The 6,441-nt window shown below is 41.0% G+C and overlaps 1 long non-coding RNA gene across 1 annotated transcript; it reads left to right on the plus strand.

The window, feature by feature from the left end:
* The first annotated feature begins 2,072 nt into the window (after positions 1 to 2,072).
* Positions 2,073 to 5,185, plus strand: LOC137541517 (uncharacterized). Its single transcript, XR_011025186.1, has 4 exons — positions 2,073 to 2,124; positions 3,268 to 3,372; positions 4,040 to 4,171; positions 5,100 to 5,185. It is a non-coding gene; the product is annotated as an uncharacterized lncRNA (long non-coding RNA).
* The last annotated feature ends 1,256 nt before the right edge of the window (positions 5,186 to 6,441 follow it).

Consider the following 6,441-nt stretch of genomic DNA (forward strand, 5'->3'; position numbering starts at 1 on the left):
AATGTTGCGGTAATGGGTCGGTAATTGTGCGTAAAGCGGGCAAGGTGTGCGGTAATCAGGTGATAAGTATGCGGTAACAGTGCGGAATGTTTCCGTAAAGAAGTGTGTGAAGTTTCATTTGTTTCGGTAATTACTGCGGTACCCCTTTAAATGACATGAGGTTTGTGGGTAATGGTAGTGTATATATAGTCACGTGTCTGTCTGGCGGCGGGAGATGTGGCTGGTGCTGCGACATACAGTGTAGGAGGACAGTGCTGAGGGTAAGCTTGGGGCGTTGTCTTGGGGGGTTCAGTAGTTATTTGCAGTGTGCAAAGTGTTTGTTTAATTGTAGGGTGCGGGAAGCACTCGTGATTATTAGCATTTGGTTTTTGTTTTGTTTTTTAGTTGGGGAGTTACTCGGATATTTCCTGTGGAAATCTGTGTGAGCTGTGACGCATCTGTGTATTTGAGGCCTACACTCTGTCGTGTGCGTGGATATGTCGCAGAAGGAGCTAAAGAAGCTCTCTGATTTGGGCCACATAAGTACATATGTTTGATGTAATGTTCGTTGTATGGCTGTTAGATGTAATTTTGGACATCAGAAATGTATATGTTATTCGAAATATGTGTTTATCATGCTAGGCATATTGAGAACGCATCATCACCTCCATAGTATTTTTTCTAAATCCACTCTCACTGACCCCTGCAAAACAGAAGACTTTTGTGGTCGTGGATTTGTCATTTCTTGTAGGCAGGCCTATGATCTGCAGCTCTGGCTCCATGTGCGTCGATCCTCGGTGGAACTCTGCCTCTCCCCCGCCCCTCTCAGTGAAGGAAGACTGCGAAGTGCGGTGGAGAGGCGTTGTTCCGCCCTGACAGACGTGCTGAGAGGCAGAGCTGCAGCTCCTAGCTGTGCCTTTCACTGGGGCGCTGGTTGTATTGTGGCAGGGGAGTTTGGGGGAGTATGTAATTAGATTGCATGTGCGTGGATGCGTACTTTTAATTAGTATGTGCGCCAAAATGTTGTATTTCACATGTAAATGTGTGTTTATATATCGCAGACTCTCTTCATTTTTCGTTCTGTTTGCCGTTCACTTTCTGTATCTCTCTCTCTGTCTCTGTCTCTGTCTCTGTCTCTCTCTCTCTCTCTCTCTCTCTCTGTCTCTCTCTCTCTCTCTCTCTCTCTCTCTCTCTCTCTCTCTTTCTTTCTCTCTCTCTCTCTCTCTCTCTCTCTCTCTCTCTCTCTCTCTCTCTCTCTCTCTCTCTCTCTCTCTGTCTTTGTCTCTCTCTCTCTCTTTCTCTCTGTCTTTGTCTCTCTCTCTTTTTGTATATCTCTCTGTCTCTCTCTCTCTCTGTATATCTCTTTCTCTCTCTCTCTGTCTGTCTCTCTCTCTATCTCTCTCTCTCTCTCTCTCTCTCTCTCTCTCTTTGTTTGGTTATTTTCTTTGTGTGTCTGTCTCTCACTCTGTCTCTTTATGACTCTGTCTCTCTCTTTCACTCTTTGTCTGTGTCTGTCTGTGTCTGTCTGTCTGTGTCTGTCTCTGTCTGTCTTTGTCTTTCGGTGTCTCGCTCCCTTTCTCTTTCTCACTCTCTCTTTCTCACTCTCTCTCTTACACTCTCTCTTACACTCTCTCTCTCTTACATTCTCTCTCTCTCTGTCTGTCTGTGTGTGTGTGTCTCTCTCTCTCTCTCTCTCTCTCTCTCTCTCTGTCTGTGTGTCTCTTTGTCTATCTCTCTGTCTCTCTCTCTCTCTCTCTCTCTCTCTCTCTCTCTCTCTGTGTATGTCTCTCTCTGTCTGTCTGTGTCTGTCTCTCTCTCTCTCTCCCTTTCCCCCCCCCCCCCCCATATATTTAGGAACATAGTATTGTGTGCAGGTTGAACATGTCACCATGGTTAGCATTGTAGTTTTTTCTGCTGTTTCCAGGCTCATAATCTTAATGTAGGGTCTGAGGTTGAAGTATCGGAATCTAAGACTGATGTAAGTGATCATATCATTATGTCTAATGTTTATTTATGTGATGCACATAGGTGTTTGTTGTGTATCTGATGATGTGTATTATTGTTGGTCCTCAGGAGGATGTTATGCACCATTCGTTCCCGTCAAGCCAATTGCAATGTCGCATCAATAAGAAGCTGCAGAAACGGGTATAGTATTTGTTATTTGTACATTGCTTGTACTTGTGGATAGAATATTTAGGGTGACATTTTGTCTCTAAAGGATGAGTGTTCAGAAATGTGGCAGGAACATAGAATGTCTTGGTCCAGCCATTCATTTGTCACTTAAATATGTTATTGATAGTAGTTTAGCTATTTTAAAGTAGACAAATTAACTGAAATGACATGTGTAATGCTATAGTGTATAGCATTATATTGTTCTGTAATTATGTGAATAGTGATGGTGATATGGTATTTCATTTGTGGTTTGGCCTTGTGTAACTAAACTCCGACCCTCATTTAGGAGAAGGTTACGTAGGCCCTGGCCTAGGGCAGCGCAGGGACAAGGTAAGCCAAACAGCTGCCTTTACTGCTACAGCATTTCCAAGCTTGCAGATGTTGTAGTGCAGGTATAGAATGAAGTTTTTGAGCACGGTCCAGTGCTGTCAGCCTGTGCAGTGGCCCCCCTGGTGTCTGTGCATGTTGGCATTGTGTGTGGCAGTTACAGACATGGGCAGGACTACAACGTAGGAAGTGGAGGAAGTGGAATAGCATCTGCCAGTCCACCACATCTCTGGTCATCTCCAGACAAGTCGAAGCTTCCTGTTTCACCGTGACTTGCGCTTGTAACATGCTGAGGGGGTGATGTGTGAGACTCGGATTGGAGGGACACATGAACAGTGCCCAATGTTGGCAACGGAGGGGAAAAAAAATGTGTTTTCACTGGAAATTACCAGAGAAATGAGTGTTAACTGACGGATGTTGCATTGTCAAGGTGACCTGCCTAGCTCTACATAAATTGGAGCTTGGTAAAGTGCTCCCTTAATGGAGTTATCTGCTTACCTACATTGGAGGGAGGGGGGAGTAGTCATGACACTACCTATACAGAATTTGTGCCTCTGTGTCCAGTGGCATAGGCATGGACACTTCATAAAAATGTCTATTAGTATACTACATATGTGCTTTCATGATCAACACTATGGTCAAGGGTCAACTGATGTCACGTGCATGATGTACATATTGTTATGTGAAGTGTTTGATTTACTGAGGATGTTGTTGTCAAATGTGTGCATGTTACATGTATGGACATATCGTTATATGTATTTATGTGAATTGGTGGGTTTTTTTGTACAGAAAATTAAAAACATTCTACTCAGTGATGACGAATCTGATGTTCCAAATACCTCAAAGCGCCTTGGCATGTTGAAAAGACGTCGAGATCCTCAGAATGTACATAATGTCAGTATTAAATGGTAAGGTGACTATTTGTAATCTTGTGGCACATAGCACTAGTTGTGTTATCACTCTAATTATATGTGTTGACATGTATGTGTGTCACATGGCCCTAACACATATGGCTTTACAACCCATACAGGCCTTTACATCTTTTCAGAGGCCATGTAGTACTCAATGTCTATTCAAACTAGCACACATTTATACATGTGACACACATGTTTGCAAATGGCCATGACCCCACAAACGCACATTTAGTGTGTTAAAAATGAACATTACAAAGGTATTTTTTGGGGGGTTTCTATCAATTAATCTACTACCCGAGCTGTGATGATGTCATTATGAATCCTTGAAACATGACATATAATTAGCCAGTACATGATTGAAGTGGTCTTAATGGTAAATCACATTATTTTTTCATGTCCAACATTCATGTAATGTTGCCACATAATTTCTATATGGCTTGTGAGCTGTAAGTTCAAACAAGGAGTGTTTATAAGGTTATTACACTCCTGTCTAACATGTCCATTCTGTGTTCGGATGTTAAGCCATTGTATGTGACACATGAAAGAAGGTTGGGAATATTGTCCAAATATGGCAGTTATTTATATGTTGCATGTAGAATGGATTGATTTGTGATAGCTATGTCATTTTATTTTTGAACACATTACAGACAAAGATGCATCCTACATCTAAAAGTTATGTACTTTCAAAAAAAAGAAAGGAAGATATAAGTGTCACCCAAGAAGTACTGCAACGTTCCAAAAAAGTGCCACGCAAGCCTGTGTATGATCTGGATAATGAGGTACATGTCAATACTATCATCACTGAATGGCAACATCTTTGACCCAACATCCCTTTGTTATGTTCAGATTACACACATAGTTCACAAATGAAGCTATGCCTCATTACTATTTGAAATCAATACCCTAATAGCAACAAATAACCAAGTACACAGTAAGTGGAGCGATATTTGCATACCCTCATCTGAATATATTTCACGTCGATCAGATATGGAGCACCCTCATGTATTGTATTATATATGTCTTTGGGGAGATTTTACAATACATCTACCCTGCTGTGTATTGTTGTCATGGAATGTTCAGCTTTTTAAAAAGCATGCATAATTAACTTTGCCACTCAGCGTTGCCTCAGACTTTACTATAATGCTGTGCCAAGAATGATTAGTGCCCAGTGCCACAAGGGGGCAGCCTTGTTCTTTCACATACAACACATAACACAGACGTTGCTTCTATACATCTTCTGAAAGCCAAGACTGAATGTTCAGTTGAGGATTGTATTAGGAATGTTAATAACCAACATGATTAGTCAATAACACAATTCACATCCGGCTGGTGGATTAGTGATATTTACATATCTCTCTGTGTCTCTCTCTCTTTCTGTCTTTCTTTCTTTCTTTCTTCCTTTCTTTGTTTCTCTCTCTCTCTCTCTCTCTCTCTCTCTCTGTCTCTGTGTCTCTCTCTTTCTGTGTCTCTCTCTCTCTCTGTCTCTCTGTCTGTGTCTCTCTCTCTCTCTCTCTCTCTCTCTATCTGTCTCTCTCTATCTATATAGAAGTCCTTTAATCTGAGGGTTTTTTTGGTCTGTTTCATTGTAAATTCTTATTCTTTTATTGTTCATCTACAAAGTCTTTGTGCTTTGAATATTATGTTGTTCTTTACTCACTAATGATGTCTCCATTTCCAATTTGACCTTGTCTGATTCTTTACACACAGGGAGAAAAGAACACTAATGATGAAAATGAATGGTTTGGTGGGGAGGAATTGAGCAAAAAAAATATGGTGGCCAAAAACAGTGCCGGCCTGAGGCCACCAAAAAAAAACCTTAGCCTCACTCAATTATCCCACATTCCTCCGAAGAAGAGACCTGTACCTCCACAAGTTAACAGAGTGACAATCCAAACCTCGACTGACTTAAGTTCTGCTGAAGATGTGAACGGCAAGAAAGACAACAAAAAAGACTGCCGTAAAGCTAGATTCACAAGTGCTGAGAACATGAAATTGGTGGAGGAATTGGTCCCTTTATATGACCGACTTATAGGGGTGAAGAAGGCAAGCACAGACAGTTCATGGAGACGTGACCAATGGTTGTCAATATTGGAAGCTGTTAATAGTGTGGGGGTGTGCAAAAGAGATGTCGTTAATGTGAAGAAGCGATTTCAAGACCTCAAACGTGATGTTCGTAAAAAGATGTCGGATGAACATAAACAAAGGTACACAAAGTCATGAGCATTCTAAGTGAACTATACACAAAGGTCCCTAATGATTGATATTATATATGTCATAGTGAAGTTTATATGCTTCATCAATCCTCGTGTGTGTACCATTTATCACTGTAATTTTTGTATTTGGCCAGGCCTCTGACAAACCATGACTGACTATGCATTCTAGTACTGCTGAACAATCATTGTAGCTATTTGTTTACAAGATGATGTGTGTAAAAGGGAACCAGAGACAAATCACACTCATGTCTTTGAACATATATATCACTGGTAACTTTGCAGAAAACACCTACCTTGCTCTGTTTCATTTTGCACTGCACAGCTTTGTTAGAATGCGGCCTGCTAATAATCACGACTGACCATTAATTGTGGATTTGATCAGGAATATTTATAGCTCAATCTGTGTTCTCTCATGTCTTTTCAAGTTAAAGCCTTCCCCCTGCTGGCTCTGCTCAGGAATCATTATAGCTGAGCTATTATAGCAAAGCCAGACAGAATGCTGAGTTGATGAGTTTGGAACTTTAACCACACAAACAAGCTGTGCAGTGCACAATCACAATGAAAACATGGTAGTTTTTTTCTGTAATGTTCACACTGATCTATATGCTAACATACATGAGGGTGCTTCATCTCTGCCTCACTTTAAAGGGCAAGCATGCCCCTTGTGCATCTGGTTTGAATCATCAGCTACTATGCTTACTTAACGGGTGAATGACTGTGAAATCATAATTTCAACAATGAGTCATAACAACAAAACAATACAGCAATTAAAGAGAGTAGACTAGTAATTGTAGTTACTGTTGTGTATGAATAGAATGTGAAACATCATTACGGTC

This window comes from Hyperolius riggenbachi, chromosome 12 (assembly GCF_040937935.1).
Source record: "Hyperolius riggenbachi isolate aHypRig1 chromosome 12, aHypRig1.pri, whole genome shotgun sequence".
NCBI classification, from domain to species: domain Eukaryota; kingdom Metazoa; phylum Chordata; class Amphibia; order Anura; family Hyperoliidae; genus Hyperolius; species Hyperolius riggenbachi.